Here is a 16,424-nt window from a genome sequence, read left to right as displayed (position 1 = left end):
TCTTCATCCTCTCCGCAGCAGGGGAAATGGGATCTAAGACTTGGATTTTCCTTCGGAGAGTTTTCCTTACTGACACAATTCCTTTACGGGTTCTCCATACCAAGTACCTACGTTTTGGAGCAACAATAACACTCCAGATGTCTTTCCAAAAAAAATCCAGAAATAGCACTGGTGAATGTTTGGAGCTCTTTCCATATTCTTCATTGTCACATGGTATCCTGATTTTACCGTGTACTCCCCATCCATCCTCTGAATATTTCAACACCACTCTATCTTGGTCAGGGAACATCCTCAAAGGGATTCCAAGGAATTGTTGGGCATCATGTTCAGAAAAGATGCTTCTGATAAGCGTTTCCTTCCAGTACCTATTGTCATGGTCATGGTGAATCAGCTCATTTATACAGTCATCTGGTCTTCAACTTCATTTTGAGGCTGACAAGACACTTTGTTGTGGATGGTGTTGGGAATCCACTCGTCACGCCATACATCAATCTTTATACCATTTCCTACCTTCCATTTAGATTCTTCCTCTATGAGATTGTTGACCTGGTACATACCCACCGAAGTATAGTTCGGGTAGTGACCTGCACGGGCTTGAAGAGGCTAGGTCAGGGGAAAATATTTTGCTTTTAGGAGTCTTGCCATGAGGGAATCTGGATGAGCTAATATTCTCCACCATTGCTTTGCTAATAAAGCACTGCTAAATTGAAGTGTGTGTGTATATATATATATATATATATATATATATATATATAGATTTCTGTTCCCCTAAGTAAAATTGCTGCTGTTACAACCAGTGAAGCATAAAATATCTAAAAGAATTAGCTTATCAATGAAATTAAATTAAATGGTAATGGAGGAAACTTAAACCTGCTAGTAAACTAATGCCAACAGACAAATTCCATATTTCTTTTCCTTTGAAAATTTGCAAAATTCAGTAGTAGGACTTAACATTCTTGTAATCCCAATAGGCAAAAACAGCTTAAAAGTTAATTTCCTGTCTCTCAGCAAAAAACTTTCCCAGGAATGTTTGGTCAGAAAAAAGGGCAAGCCAGACTCCAGCATCTGTCCCTTCCTCAACAGTATTATTCCCTACATAATCTGTAAGAGCTGTCTTCACCCAACCTGGGCAATAGCAGTTAATATAAATTTTTTGACCTTCTGGTCTCTCAAAAAGCTTCCTTGCCATAAGCCTTGTATAGGCATTAACTGCAAGTTTGGACACTGAGTAGTCAGTGTATACTTGAGGCCACCCACCTGAAGTCCAAGTTCCATCCTCTACTTGTTGTAGAAAAGTAAGCAGAGTCCTGTCAATAAGTTCCTCTGAAAGGGATTCCACATCACTCAGTTGCTCTCTCAAGGCTACATTATTGATTCTCTGTCACTCAAAACAAAATATTGTCAAATTTATGTCTAGCAGAAGCCATATAACATGCAATGCGTTCAATTCCAATAAAATCTCAAAGATAAAAGGAAAAATAGTTTACCTACCACAAACTGTATGTTCAATTTAAATAAATTGTTTACAAATATATCACTAGACAACAATTCAATGTATTTTTCATTTTATTCAAGGAAGGATATAAGTGTGATTACAGGAATTTTGATCCAAAATATGCAATTCACACCACAGCTACCGTAACCAACAAAACAACAATTAGGCAATTTATAGCCGCAAGCAATCTTGAATGATAATACCAGAAGGAAAATATTTTGCATTTTATATTTCAGAACATGAACATTTATGTGCGAAAAAACATGTTTATTTTTTACCTAACAAGAAAACAGTGCGATTTTACTTTGTGGAAGCATTGAGAAGCCAAGGCAAGAAAATAAAAGAACCATGAGAGCACTAACAACTAACAAGGGAAAGAATCCAAGATCTAAACATTTTAAACATAGCTTAGCAAACAGTATGAAGAGCTTTTACTTACATTACGTCTTCCATTAAGTCGACCGAGACGTGAGCTTACATTACAATACGAGCACCAATAAGGGATGGCTTCATCAATGGAATAACAGCTTCAGTCATACGCTTGGTGCCATAATAATTTGTTTCAATAACCTTACGAGCATTTTCGACTGAGTTATCAGACCCAAGATTAAAATTAACACCAGCGTTGTTTACCTGCAAGGTAAATGATATTACTCAGAAGCATAAAATAAGGATATGCATTAAATCAAATTCTGCATACTTCCTTGTAAAATTTAACTTCCTTATTCTGTTTAATTCCATGTTTAGCATATTTAGATCCACTATGAAATCTAAAACAAATTTATTTTGAGAATATAACATAAAAGGTATGCCAGAAGTAATTAAAATGGATACATCAACTAGATAGATCCAAATAGCACATGCTAAATTAGTAGTTAAAAACAGACCAACAATATGGAAGAAACGACATTGTAGAAACTGACCAGAATATCTAAATCACCATAATTTTCCCATGACCATTCAACAAATTGGTTGATGGATGAATAGTCCACTACATCAAGTTGATGATAAACCACACTGAGACCGCCTTCTTGCAAAGCCTTAATTGAGTCAACACCAGCACCAACATCTCTTGATGTCAGTATGACAGCCAATCCATGAGTGGCAAGTTGTCTACAAATCTCATACCCAATTCTTCTATTTCCACCAGTAACCACAGCCACAGTTTCCTTGGACCACCATCTACGAATATACAAATCAACAACAATTAGATCATGCTATTGAGATCAGAAGAACATTTTGTAATTTCAAAAACTACGAATGGTTAAAGGTTGAAACAAAAAATTGTTAGTCAAATCACATGCTGAGAGTTGCATGCTTCCCAAGTGGCAACTGGCAACTAGCAACACTCCCAGATTGAGTTTGATTATCCAACATGATGCAATCTGATGTAGCTCCATTGGAGCTTGTAGGCCTTGGATCTTCTTCATCAATGGAGTCCTTTGCTTCTTGAATTTTAATGGCAGTGGAATGGAGAAGAAGAAGAGTTGAGAGGAGAGGTCACTTCAAGAAGAAGATGAGTCAAGAAGAAGCTCACCACCATAGGAAGCCATGGATAAGAGCTTGAAGGTAGGAGAAGATGAGTAGAGGCAGAAGGAGAGAAGGAGCACGAAATTTTGTGCCTGAAAAGTGGTCTGAACTTTGAAGTTTAATTCTCAAATGATCAAAATTGAAAAAATGCAGACACATGGCCTCTATTTATAGCCTTAAGTGTCACACAAAATTGGAGGAAAATTTGAATTTCTATTCAAATTTTACTTGAATTTGAAATTGAATTTGTGGAGCCAAATTTTGGAGCCAAAATTTCACTAATTATGATTAGTGAATTTTAGCTATGTTTCAGCCCACTAATCCAAGATCAAGTCCAAGTTTTTCCACTAAGTGTGCTGAGGTGTCATGAGGCATGTAAAGCATGAAGGATATGCACAAAGTGTGACTGTATGATGTGGCAATAGGGTGCAGTAAGCAAATGCTCACCTCCCCCTCTAAAATTTAATTGGATTGGCCTTCTCCCAATTCAATTAAATTTATTTCCAACCGCACACATCAAATATTCACTTAATGCATGTGAAATTACAAAACTACCCCTAATACAAAAACTAGTCTGGGTGTCCTAAAATACAAGGGCTGAAAAATCCTATATTTCTAGGGTACCTTACCTATATTATGGAGCCCTAAATATCAGGCCAAAAAATAATGAAACCTTAATCTAATATGTATAAAGATAAGCGGGCTCATACTTAGCCCATGTGCCCAAAATCTATCCTATGACTCATGAGAACCCTAGGGTCTTCTCTTGCATCTCTGACCCAATCTTCTTGGAGTCTTCTATCTAATGCCCTTGCAAAGTAGGATTGCATCATTCCCTCCCCCTTGAAAAGGATTTGATCTCAAATCCCGAGGTTCTTGAAACTCTGGGCTTTTTTCCTCAACACCTGTAAAAAGAATAAAAACATATGTATTAGTGGTGTTTGGTATGTTGAAGTAAGTTAAGGTCTGAAAACCTATTTCCGGGGCATCTTCCCATGAAGGAACCTGGTTCCTCACCAACTCAATGAGTGGTGCTACAAGTATAGAAAAATATGGGACAAACCTTTTGTAAAAGTTTGTTAAGTCATGAAATCCCCAAATTTTCCTTATACTTGGTGGAGTAGGCCACTTAAGAATGACCTTTATTCACTTAGGGTTCATGGGAACCCCTTAATCACTATTTAAAAAATTAAGAAAAGTAATGCAATAAAACATACATTTTTCTATATTTTCATGTTGATTATTCCTACCAAAAAGTATGACAAACCTAAGGTGTCCCATATGAGTACCTTAGTTTGTATTGAAACTAAAAATAAGAACAAACCTACCTAATGAGTCCCTATGTACACAAATCATGAAGATGTTGGGTGCACGAGTGATTTTACAAAAGAGGGTTGCACCACTCAAAACATTCATCATACCACCTATCATACGGATTTGATGCCTCATAATACCTATTTTGGGCACTAACAAAGCACAAGGATTTAAGCTTTTGTGAACCAAAACCTCATCCAATTACTCATTTACTCAAGGAATAATCTCAAGCCCAAGAGGTGTGGTACTGTTAACAAGTGTCTTTTTACAAAGGAGAAGATGTGGAGGTTGTCTAAGAGGGAAGGTTTCTGTAATGTTTTTCTTTATTGCAGAATGACTTTCCTTCTTAGCTAACCTCTTCGAGGAGACACTTACCTCCTTACACTTCTCCTTAACCATTAAAGGTTGTTCTTTTTCTTGGGGGTAGATTTCTTCACTAGATTCTTGCCCTTTTGCTTCTTCACTTTCACTAGAGGAAGGTGAAGTAGTAGCCTCATCTTGGCTACTATAAATGTCTTGGCACATCATAATCATGGTTTTCTTGGTGGGGCATTGAGAAGTAATGTGTCCTCTTCCAAGACATTTTAAGCACTTTATAGAGCTAGGTTTTTCTTGCATACTAGCCTTAGGGGGTTGCTTTTCTATTGTCTTCCCCTTATCATCTTTGGGCTTATAAGATGCCGCCCCTAAGATGCCTTGACCTTGGTCTTCTTTGGATAAGAGTGAGGGCCATAAGATTTTGAAATAGACTTCCTTTTAAGTTTTTGCTCTACCCTTATTTCCCAATCTAAGTAAGCCTCTACATTGTCCTTCCCTTTAAAGTATAAGAGGTTAATGTTAGCCTCTTGAGGCTTTCTTTCCTTTTCTCTCCTATTGGAGTGAGGTCTAAGATGTGACCTATGCCTTCCTTCATAATAGTCACGAAGTTCTTCACTTAGGCTCTTGCAAGGGTCATGACTACTATAGGAGGCATGTTTTTCTTTTCTTAATTCTTTTATTTTCCTTCTTTCTTCTTCCATTATTTGTTACCTCTCATCTTGATTTATTTCTACCCTCTCTTTCCATAGCTTGAGGGAACTCAACTCATCTAAGATTCTAGATAGAGGGTCCTTATGACTAGTACCCTCACCATTACCACTAGATGAATGATGACTCATGTTGGTTCCTAAGTTGTGTTTCTTTCTTGTTGGGGGGTTTGCAAAAGGTAAAAGCTAGGGTTCAAAAGAACTCAAGATAAGCGTGATAAGCAAGAAGAAAGTATTATGTAATAACAAGATAAACTAGGCGTGACTAGTTAAGAAAATAAGGTATGAAAGTAAGCAAAAAATTAAAGTGGAAGAAATGTAAACTAGGCGGATCCTAAGAGTGTTTGGATGACCACATTTAAGGTTCCCAACAAAACACTCACTATCCTAAGGGAAAAGTTGCCTAAAAGTATTACACACAAATGGAAGTTTGGTAACCTATTGGAGGCTCCCAACACACTTCCAATGAAAGGCCTTTTTGGTATAAAATTTGAAAGCAATGAAGGTAAGTAAATTTCCAATTACAAAGTTACAAAATAGTCCTCAATTTTTGTGGTTGTGCTCTCTTTGGTGATTCACTCAATTTGGAGCGTTTCTTAGTCCAATAGCTCTTAAGGTGGTTGGCCCTTGCTTCTTGACTCAAATTCTTCAAGCCTATATGGCAACTCACAAACAACGAAACAAAGAGACAAGCAATAACCAAAGACCAAAAAATAAAATTAAAGTTAAACCAATATATTTTTAAGAAGACAAATTTTCAAGGATTATTAAAAAATTAAAGCAATAAAAACCACACAAAAGCAAGTTAGGACTCAAAGAGAAACCTAGAATGGTTCTAGAGTAGAGTAAAAAAAAAACAAAAAAATAAGACTCGAGAAACCTCTAGTTTTGGAACTTGTTTTCTCACTAATTTTCAATTGAAATTTCATAACTAAGATTGGTATAAAATAGGCACCAATTATAGAACAAATTTCAAGCCAAAACAACAAGCACACTTCCCTTTCACTTTTTTTCCTGGACACTGATTTTCCTACCAACTTGTGTGATTTTTCATATTTTTTCCTTTTATCCAAATCACTTGGTTATTTTTTTCTAATTTTGGCCTAGATGTCTATAAAATTCAATAAATATTTCAGTTCAAAATTCACAGTGACCAATTCCCAGTAATGTTTGCAAGTTTGTATGTTCAAGCTGCCAGCACCAGCGATTTCAACCTAGAAATCAAGAGTAGTGCTTATGTTGCTTAAGGCTGGGATAATTACAATTTGTGTTTGCTTATGCTCAAATGTCTTGAATAACACAATTAAAGAGAGCTTAAGACTTATTTTGATTCACCAAACCAGCCACAACTCAATTTCTTCATAGGAATCATATAGGAAACTTAGAAAACAAAACAAAGTTCAACAACAAGACTACTTCTAGGAATTGATTTAGAACATTGTTAGTCATCTCATACGACTAACTTTTGTATAGAAAACATTTTCCAAAACTTGTATAGTTCCCTAATTTATGGTTATTTTGTAAATAAATCTTGTTTTATTGTTAAAGATGCTCTAGAATATGTCCATTGGATTTAATGATGAAATATGTGCAATTTCAGGTGAAAAAGAGGCTAAGTCATGAAGTGCTAAAAGTGACAATTGAACTTAGCTCATCAGTGGGCTAAGCGCACATCCACCGCTAAGCGCAGATTCAGCGCGCTTAGCGCGACAGAAGAATCTGACAGAGCATCAATATCAAGGCCGCACGCTAAGCGCGATATCTGTGCGCTATGCACAACAGTTGTCTTCAGCCAGGTTCAGCGCACGACTGGCGCTAAGCTCAAATTCACTTACTCGTGCTAAGCGCGAGGGTGGTGCTAAGCGCAACGTTGTGAATTCAGAGCCTATTTAAAGCTTGTCTTGTGCAGAATTAGGGTACACAATAGCCTGAAATTTTTTTTTACAACATTCTAGAGCACACCACAATGCCTATTTCGGGAAAAGAGCTCTGGAGTCAGCAAGAGGAGCAGCTTTTGCAGAGATACCTAGGTTTTGTAATCTCATTATCCTTAGGGGTTTTTCCGTAATGGCTTGCTAAACACTCTTGTTGGGGATTTCGAAAGAACAACTGATGTAATTACTTTAATATGTAATTGATTGTGTTTCTTGTGTTCAATGCTTCTTTCAGTGCTTAAATTCTGTATGCTCTTGGTCTGATCACCCATTTGTGTGCATATTTAGGTGTCTTTAGCATTATTGTTGCCTTTGAACTTGAATGAAGCAGAATTGAAACTTAGTATGACAATAGGGATCTGCGGAATAAGTTTTGGTTTTAAATATGCTGTCACAATAATGCTGTTTGGTCTAAGTCTAGTCCAACAAGAGGGATATGAGGACAAAGCTTAGGCTAAATTAGTCTAAACTTTCGTGAGCTATTTAAGCTAAGTCTAGTCCAACAAGAAGGATCTGAGGATGAAGCTTAGTTTAAGTTAGTCTAAACCTAGGATGGATGTCTAAATTAAGCCTAGTCCAACAAGAGGGATCTGAGGACGAAGCTTGGATTGATTCAATCTAACTAGGGATGACTAGAAGCAAAATGGAAATTCAAGCAGAGGAAAGTAGAGCTAATCAGAAGGTGGAGGGATTTAAACAACAGCTGGTTGATGAACTGGCGTTGGAACTGGTTGATGATTTAGTTGAACTTGAAGAAATTGTTGAGAAAGCAGAAGGTGATGAAGAAGGAGAGACACCAATAAGAGACTGGCAAGAGAAAATAAAGAAGAAGGAAGAAAAAGAAAAAGAAAAAGAAGAAGACACAAAAGAAAAAGAAAAAAAGTTGAAAAATGAAAAGCAAAAAGAGAAGGTTGTTGAGATTGAGAAGAAAAAGGGCAAGAGTGAGGCTAACATAGAAAAGAAGAAAGAGGATACTCCTATTGAATGCAAGGAGGTACCTTATCCATTGGTACCCTCCCGGAAAGATAAAGAGTGACATTTGGCCAGATTTCTTGATATCTTCAAGAAGCTGGAAATTACCTTGCCATTTGGAGAAGCACTTCAGCAAATTCCCCTCTATGCCAAATTTTTGAAGGATATGTTAACCAAGAAGAACCGGTACATCCATAGTGACAAAATTGTTGTGGAAGGTAATTGTAGTGCTGTTATTCAACGCATTCTTCCACCCAAGCACAAAGATCCTAGAGTTGTCACGATACCGTGTTCTATTGGTGAGGTTGCTATAGGCAAAGCTCTCATAGACTTGGGAGCTAGCATCAATTTAATGCCTCTTTCCATGAGCCGGCGACTTGGAGAGATAGAGATAATGCCCACACGCATGACCCTCCAGTTAGCTGACCGCTCCATCACAAGGCCATATGGAGTGATTGAGGATGTGTTAATTCAGGTCAAGCACCTTGTTTTTCCTACAGATTTTCTGGTTATGGATATAGAGGAGGATCCTGACATTCCCATAATATTGGGCCACCCTTTTATGTCCACGACCAACTGCATAGTAGATATGGGGAAAGGCAAACTAGAATTGAGCATGGAGAATCAGAAAGTCTCGTTCAACTTATTTGAAGCAATAAATCATCCAAATGATATGAAAGCTTGCTTTGATCTGGACAAGGTAGAACAAGAAATAGAAACAATAGCTACAACCATGGCACTGCATTCTCCTTTGGAAAAAGCATTGATTAATCATGTAGAATGTCTTACTAAAGAGGAGGAACATGAAGTGCAGACTTGTATTAAAGAATTGGAGGGTGCAGGAGAAATTTCTGAGGGACATTCGAAATTTGAGGAATTGAAGAACAGTGGGCAAATAGAAAAACCAAAAGTAGAATTGAAGACCTTACCTGCACATTTGAAGTATGTGTTTTTGGAGGACAATGACTCAAAACCAGTGATTATTAGTAGCTTGTTGAAGATAATAGAAGAAGATCAGCTGGTGCAAATTTTGAAGAGACACAAAGCTGCCATTGGATGGCACATATCTAACTTGAAAGGAATTAGTCCATCTCATTGCATGCACAAAATCAATATGGAATCTTATTACAAACCAGTGAGATAACCTCAAAGAAGACTTAATCCAATCATGAAAGAAGAGGTGCGTAAGGAGGTGCTTAAGTTGTTGGAAGTGGGCCTTATTTTTACCCCATTTCGGATAGTGCATGGGTTAGCCCTGTGCAGGTTGTCCCCAAGAAAGGAGGTCTGACAGTCATTAAGAATGAAAAAGATGAGTTAATATCCACAAGGACTGTCACAGGTTGGAGAATGTGCATTGACTATCGGAAGCAGAATGATGCCACCCGGAGGGACCATTATCCACTTCCTTTCATGGACCAGATGCTTAAAAGACTTGCAGGGCAATCCTATTATTGTTTTCTGGATGGATATTCTGGTTATAATAAGATTGTTGTAGATCCCAAAGATTAAGAGAAGACTGCTTTCACCTGCCCTTTTGGTGTATTTGCATATCGGCGTATGCCTTTTGGTCTGTGCAATGCCCTAGTTACATTTCAGAGGTGTATGATGGCTATTTTTTCTGATATGGTGGAAAAATGCATTGAAGTTTTCATGGACGATTTCTCTGTTTTTGGGCCATCTTTTGAAGGGTGCTTATCAAATCTTGAAAGAGTATTACAGAGGTGTGAAAAGTCTAATCTAGTTCTCAATTGGGAGAAATGCCATTTCATTGACTATGTTTCTAAATGGGTTGAAGCAGTGGCTGCCTCGCATAATGATGCTAAGACTGTAGTGAAGTTTCTGAAGAAGAATATTTTCTCAAGATTTGGGGTGCCCAGAATTCTGATTAGTGATGGAGGTACACACTTCTGCAATAATCAGTTATAGAAGGTCTTGAAACAATATAATGTGACACAAAAAGTAACATCACCTTATCACCTTCAGACCAATGAGCAAGCAGAAGTATCAAATAGGGAGTTGAAATTTTTTTTGTAGAAGACTGTAGCTTCTACTAGAAAGGACTGGTCCATCTAATTAGATGATGCTTTATGAGCATACAAAACTGCATTAAGACTCCGATAGGATTATCCCCATTTCAGATGGTGTACGACAAGTCTTGTCATTTACCAATGGAGATGGAATATAAAGCATACCGGGCCTTGAAATTTTTGAACTTTGATGAAGCCGCATCCAGAGAACAAAGGAGGCTGCAACTTTTGGAGTTGGAAGAGATGAGATCGACTGCTTATGAGTCTTCAAAGCTATATAAAGAAAAGGTTAAAAAGTATCATGACAAAAAGTTTCTCAAGAAGGACTTTCAGCCAGGACAACAGGTGTTTCTTTTCAACTCAATACTTAAATTGTTCCCTGGAAAGCTTAAATCATAGTGGTCTGGATCATTTACCATCAAGAAAGTTCGACCATATGGAGCAGTGGAGCTTTGTGATCCTCAATCTAAAGATCCTGACATGACATGGGTAGTGAATGGACAAAGGTTGAAGCAATATCATGGTGGAGCTATGGAAAGATTGAACAGTGTTCTTCACTTGAATCCTGGATAACAGGACGATGCGTCAAGCTAGTGACTTTAAAAGAGCGCTTACTAGGAGGCAACCCAGCTTTTCTTTCCCTTTTCTATTTTTCATTCTTATCTCTTGCATGTAGTTAGGACACCTTGCTTGTGATTGTGATTAATTTTAGCTTGTTTGGTAATGAACAAGGGGTTTTAAGCTTGTGTGAAGAGATAGACAGAAAAAGACTTAGAATGTCTTTTTGCAATTGTCTATCTGCTAAGCGCAGACCTTGCGCTAAGCACTCAGTCTTCACGCGCTAAGCCGAGCTTGCTCGCACTAAGCATAGAGACCCCTGTTTGGTTGACTGGATAGTTCAGCTAAGCGCACATCACTGCGCTAAGCCCCACATCTTTATAGTAATTGAACCTTAACCAGTGGGCTTAGTGATGCAATCCTACCCCCCATGGGTATTGGATAGAAGACTCCAAGAGGATTGGACCAGAGCTGCTAAAGAAGGCCTTGGGGTTCTCATGAACCCCAGGGTAGATTTCTGAGCCCATGGACCAAGGTTGGGTCCTTTCTTCTTTGTAAATATTAGAATAGGTTTTTCCTTCTTTTGGGCCTTGTATTTTGGCCATTCTAGTAGTATAGGGTTTTAGCCTTGTATTTCAGGGCATTTTGAGTAGTCTTTGTAGTAGGGTTTTTTTCTTTTATATATTCATGTATTTTGGCATGGGGGTGAGCTTAGCTATTATAGGGGGTGTGTAGCTAAGCTCTAGCTTCTCATCTCAAGGAGGTGAGCTTAGCTATTATAGGGAGTGTGTAGCTAAGCTCTAGCTTCTCATCTCAAGGAGGTGAGCTTAGCTATTAGAGAGGTGTGTGTAGCTAAGCTTTAGCTTCTTTAGGAATCTTCTCAAGGAAGCTTCTCAATGAGGTGAGCTTAGTTATTTGAGGGGTGTGCGTAGCTAAGCTCTAGCTTCTCAAGGAAGTTTTGTCAAACAAGCTTCTCAAGGAAGTTTTCTCAAGAAAGCTTCTCAAGGAAACTACCTAGTCTATAAATAGAAGCATGTGTAACACTTGTTGTAACTTTGATGAATGAAAGTCTTATGAGACACACTTCAAAGTTCCACTTCTCTCCCTCTTTTATTCCTTCAATTTCGTGCTCCCCCCTTCTCTCTTTCTTTTCCTCCATTAAAGCATCCTCTCCAAGTTTCTTATCCAAGGTTCTTGGCGGTGAAGCTCCTTCTTCCAAGGCTTATTCCCTAGTGGTTGGCGCCTCCTCTCACCTCTTCTCCTTTATCTTCCGCTGCTTCTCCATTGTGAAAAATCACCATTGAAGAACCTCATTGAAGCTTAAAGATCCAGCTTCCATAGAAGCTTCACTAGCAAGCTTCCATCACTTAGCGTGGATGATGTGCTAAGCGACACTTCTTCTCTGGAAGAATTTTATTGTAGCAGCGCTCAGCGCGCTATCCTGCGCAAAGCCCCGAATCCATTTTGTAACTTGAGTTTTTAAGCTGGGCTTAGCGGGCCAGGAAGTTCTAAGCGCCAATCTCTTATGGGTTTTGAATTCTTGGAAGTGTGCTTAGTGCGCCTGTTGCGCTAAGCCTGAATTATTCTCTGTAAGTTGAAGCTTGATGGTACGCTAAGCCTCACATCTCAGGCTAAGCGCATATTGTAGAAAATTTTTGTGTTGCAGAAAGCACTAGGCGCAGCTTGCCGCACTAAGCCCCAGATGCTTACGGGACTTTACAACTTCAAGTTGGGTTTAGCACGAGGCTATGCTAAGCGCTTGGGTTTTAAACTCAAACGTCACGTTGGCACGCTAAGCGCAGCTGTGCGCTAAGTGCGCCATACGAATTTCAGTTTTTTAAAAATCAAAGGCAGAGGCACTTTAGGTGTTACCCTTGCACCCAAACCTCTGCACCTTCCTAACCTTGAGCATTTGTGTACTTTCTACTGCGTGTGTACTGCTTGCCTGCATCTTCATTGCTTCATTTCAAGAACAATCCAAGTAAGTTAGCACATTTCTATTTTTTATTTTTCATTCTTCAAACCTTAGGATAGATGACTTCTTGTTTTCTTAGTTGGTTGTGGTTAGGTTAAGGTTATTAGTTTTAGGGTTAGTCAATGTAGGATTTTAGGTAACTTAGAAGCCCATTAGGGGCAATGTAGCTGAAAGGGGTGAAGACCCCTGTGGTTTTGTCTGGAAATCGTGATGAATGCGCTAAGCACGCCTATGCGCTTAGCCTATTCATCACAACTGTCAAAATTTTGGATTTCCAGATGAACACGCTAAGCATGTTCATCCCTGCTGATGAACGTAAGTGATGAGCCCACTAAGCACGTCTGTGCGCTAAGCGGGACCAGTGTTCAGACATTAATTTTTGAGACTTTTTGTTTAGCGCTAAGCTTGACCAGTCAAGCTAAGCACCACTTTGCTTCTATAAGTTTTCCTTTGAATAAGACTAAGTGCATCTGTGCGCTAAGCCCTTGTTGTGTGTTGAGCTAAGCGCCCTACTGCGCTAAGCTCAACTCCCTCACTGTCTTTTAAGTTTTTGTAGTTAGGCTAAGTGCACCCTATGCGCTAAGTCGGAGTGTCATTTTGTTGAGGCTGAGCTAAGCGCGCCATGCTATGCTAAGCTCCAACCCTCTTTGGTTTTGAAAATTGTAGACTTAGGCTAAGCTCAGTTGTGCGCTAAGCCTATTTTGCACAAAAAAATATTTTTTGTGTCTTTAAGCTAAGCGCCAGCCTGCTATGCTTAGCGTCTGAGTAAAAATTTCATAAGGCGCGCTAAGCTCAGCCAGCTGCTCTAAAGGCCCAGTCAAACTTTCAGTTTTATTTTTCTATTTTTGTGAAAATAACCTGTGCTAATCTCTTGTGTTTGTCTTATATTTTGCAGATGGCATCTAAGAAGAGGAAAGCTCCTTCTACACCTACCCAAGCCAGATTTGATAGATCCAGGTTCATATCCCAAGAGGCTTTGGAGAGGTATATCGACATTGTGGTACCTAGGAAGATTTTGCCTGAAAGGAATGTCATTCTCCATCACATTGAGTTCGATGAATTTACTGAAGAACTTGAGTGTAGAAACTGGCACAAGGAGTTGCAAACTTTGTGGATGGTAGTATTGATGTGGCCATCATAAAGGAGTTTTATGCAAACCTCTATGACCCCGAGGATAAACCACCTAAGCAGGTGAGGGTGAGAGGTCGTTTGGTGAAATTCGATGCAGACACCTTGAACTCATTCCTGAAGACCCCAGTGATACTTGAGGAGGGGGAGGATGAGCTCACCCCTCCTGAGCCTTTTTATTTTGGTGCAGATGCACACATGGCTCAGGAGGAGGGGACTTCAACATATCCGATACCTGAGCCATCTCCTGCACCTATTCCTGAGGAGACCCAACCATCTACACTAGTCACAGAGCCAGAGTAGCCTATCCAGGATTCATCAGCAGCTCCAGCACTAGATCTTAATGAAGATCAGCAACAAGATGAGCATGATGTTTAAATTGTGTTTAGTTTAATTTCTGAAAAGCATGAACATTTTAGTTTATCAGTATTTAGTTTTCTTTTTAGTTTGCTTTATATTTCAGTTATTTAAATTTCAGCACTTTGAGTTGTTTCCTTGTACCAAAAGCATGTTTGAACAGTGAATTGATTGAAAATGATATGCAGTGGATTGTTTGGTATGAAATTAGTGTTTGAGAATGATTTGAATGAACAGTTGTATGATTTTAATGGATTGGAATGATTAGATAATTGCTTTGATCAAGCTTGTAGCCATTAGAAGAGAATGAGCATGTGATTGGAAGCATGACTGAAAATGTTAGTCAGTTTGTCGGATTGATTGTGAAGGAATGCATTAACCATATCCCGGTGAGAGTGTGATCCTTAAATTTTGAGAGAAATGACTATCATTTAGTATTGATTTTTGCATGAATCTCTGAAGTATGGACTGAATGCATGAAATTGAGGATGATGAAGGCCATGTTTGATTGTGATAGCCATTTAGCCAAAAAGCTGACCATGTGCTTGAATGAATTATCCCTTGTACCCAGTTTGAGCTGAATGAATTATTGATTGATTGAACCCTGAGCCTATACAATGTTATTCTCCTGCTACCTTGACTTAGATTGTAGGAGAGCATCATCCACAAGAAGCGCAGTTCAAAGCAAATTTGTCCCAAATTTGGGGAGTAATTATTAAGGTAAATTTGTTCCAAATTTGGGGGAGGCACTCGGTAAGAATTGAAATGGTAAAAGTAAATAGCATACACACACAATATCTCTATATAGATTGTGTAAAAAAAAACCATGAAATTAATAAATGTGTATGCTGCAAAATAATGAAATGAAGTTGAGTGCCTAAATAAAAGGCAAGTAAGGGGTGTGAATGAAAGAAAAAGTGAAGGTTTATCTATGGATGAATGCTCTCCTAGAACCTAAGCTTTTGAATCCTAGAAAAACCATGATTTGTTGGCAGCCTAACCCCATTACAAGCCTAGAAAGTCCTTGGGATTCATTTTGTATGTTCATTGTTGTGTGATATGAGATGAAATGCAAAGGTTGGGACTTGTGTTAGTTGTTTATGATGGAATGAGCCTAAAAACTTGAGCTTGAGTGAAACAATGACTATGAGGTTGTGGTTGATCATCCTTCCTTGATTTCTGAAATCCTTACTAGCTTATTTCAGTTGTGACTCTAATGTGCTTGTTCCTATCTTTGAAAAGCTGCATGTTTGTGAAAATCAATTGATTGAAGGAGTACATGATATTAAGTTCATATGGTTGAATTTCTCTGTGAAGCAAACACCATTTTTGAGTGATCACTGTAGCTTGTCACTTAAGGACAAGTGAACTGTTCTTTCTTTGCTTGAGGACAAGCATAACTGTAAATTTGGGGGAGTTTGTTAGGCGTCTTATATGACTAACTTTTGTATAGAAAACATTTTCCAAAACTTGTATAGTTCCCTAATTTATGGTTATTTTGTAGTGATTTTGTAAATAAATCTTGTTTTATTATTAAAGTTGTCTCTAGCATATGTCCATTGGATTTAATGATGAAATATGTGCAATTTTAGGTGAAAAAGAGGCTAAGTCATGAAGTGCTAAAAGTGACAGTTGAGCTTAGCTCATAAGTGGGCTAAGCGCGCATCCACCACTAAGAGTAGCTTCAGCGTGACAGAAGAATCTGGCAGAGCATCAATATCAAGGTCGCTCGCTAAGCGTGTGATCTGTGCACTAAGCACAACAGTTGTCTTCAGCCAGGCTCAGCGCACGACTGACGCGAAGCTCAAATTCACTTACTTGCGCTAAGAACGAGGGTGGCGCTAAGCGTAACGTCGCGAATTTAGAGCCTATTTAAAGCCTGTCTTGTGCACAATTAGGGTACACAATAGCCTGAAACAGATTTTTACAACATTCTAGAGCACACCACAATGCCTATTTTGGGAAAAGAGCTCTGGAGGTAGCAAGAGGAGAAACTTTTGCAGAGATACCTAGGTTTTTTAATCTCATTATCATTAGGGGTTTTTCTGTAATGGCTTGCTAAACACCCTTGTTGGGGATTTCTAAAGAACAACTGATGTAATTACTTTA

The 16,424-nt window shown here is 38.6% G+C and overlaps 1 pseudogene; it reads right to left on the bottom strand.

Moving 5' to 3' along the window:
• Positions 1-982: 982 nt before the first annotated feature.
• LOC114399053 overlaps positions 983-16,424 on the bottom strand; it is a 97,812-nt pseudogene continuing 82,370 nt past the window's right edge.

Source organism: Glycine soja, chromosome 19, assembly GCF_004193775.1.
Source record: "Glycine soja cultivar W05 chromosome 19, ASM419377v2, whole genome shotgun sequence".
Lineage (NCBI taxonomy): Eukaryota > Viridiplantae > Streptophyta > Magnoliopsida > Fabales > Fabaceae > Glycine > Glycine soja.
This window is presented reverse-complemented; position numbering and strand designations above follow the sequence as displayed.